Raw genomic sequence first — 1,572 nt, 5'->3', positions numbered from 1 at the left:
TTCACTTTCCATACAGCAGTTCACATATACTTTATCTCATGACATTGACCACAGGTTACCACAATGCAACAGCTCCCCTCCCACCTCCTCCCCATAGTTACCTCTTCCCAGTGCCCATCCCTCCATGCACTCCTGCCCCCTGAGCTGTCTCCCTGTACATAAGCAGCCCTTCTTTCTCCCATGATTATTCTCTCCAAGGAGTGTATCTACCTGAGGTAAATGTTCAACTTATATGCCTGTATTTTGTTTGGCTGGAAACCACAGGTGTGGGTTCAATTCCAGACCTGAAGGGCAGCTAGGGGCCATAGTCTCAGTGGTTCCACCAGGCTCTATTGGACCAGCAAACTTGGTCCCTCCGCCCTTTTCTTTTTCTCCAAATGATTTTGAGTTTTGTTCCACATTGTTCTCCCTCTCTATCAAGGATCTCCTACATAGATCCCCTTCCAAGTGGATGACAGGGGTAGCCAGGCACCATCTAGTTCTTCTGGTCTCATAGTTGTATAGGCTTCAGATCAGATGGTGTTCCAGTTGCTAGGACTAATTGTTTCCATGAATTTTGGTTTTCTTCATTCTTCTTTCCTCTGGACGAGGAGAGACCCATCGTTGCATCTAGATAACAGCTTGCTAGCTATTAAGATCCCAGTCACTACTTGCCAAAGTAGGAGGTGGAACAATGTTTTGTATAGTATGTTATGCCAATTGAGCTTGATGTCCCCTGCAACTATGGTCCCAAGACCACAGGTTCAACTACTCAGTCCCTCTGGGTAGCTGGCTATGACCAAGCACTGACCACAACCTTGCCCCTTGTCAGCTCTACTATACACCTGGGAATTCTGATCATTCACATAAACTTATAGGACCAAACCTATACATGTTCTTGGATACACTCCCCATTTCATAGACATACCTATCGTTCAGCCTGTCCACCCATCTATCCACACATATACCCATGTTTGCCTTCACTGACAACACAGTACTTATGTGCAAAATGGTTCATCTTTGTTGTCTGCACCTCCCATGTACCTCTCTATGTCTTTCTCATCCTCAATGCCGCCATATTGGTCACTCACATTTGGTACATTGCCCTTCTCTTCACCCAAAACAATACTTATCTCTATCTATCTAACAACCTTCACTCCACTCCCTTCCCACCCTTGGTGACCAACAAAGAAAATTTCCTTCTATAGATAAACCTTTCCTTAACTTTTACAATAACAGACTAATACAATACTTGTCCTTTTGTAATTGACTTATTTCACTCAGCATAATGTCCACCAAGTTATGTGGTGTTTTGCAGATTCTACATTATTCTTCAGCATTGCATAGTATTCCACTGTGTGTATGTGCCATAGTTTGGTTAACCATTCCTCAGTTGATGGACATCTAGGTTGTTTCCATCTTTTGGCTATTGTAAATAATACTGCAGTGAACATGGGTGTGTATATATCTGTTCTTGTCATGGCTCCAACTTCTTTAGGGTATATACCTAATAATGGAATGGCTGGGTCAAATGGTATTTCTAATTCCAACTTTTGAAGGAATCGCCATACTGCTTTCCACAATGGTTGTACC

This window comes from Orycteropus afer, unplaced genomic scaffold, assembly GCF_000298275.1.
Source record: "Orycteropus afer afer isolate SDZICR_OR568_19922 unplaced genomic scaffold, OryAfe1.0 scaffold00114, whole genome shotgun sequence".
In the NCBI taxonomy this organism is placed as follows: Eukaryota; Metazoa; Chordata; class Mammalia; order Tubulidentata; family Orycteropodidae; genus Orycteropus; species Orycteropus afer.
The sequence above is the reverse complement of the archived record's forward strand: the minus strand, read 5'-3'. Positions refer to the sequence as shown.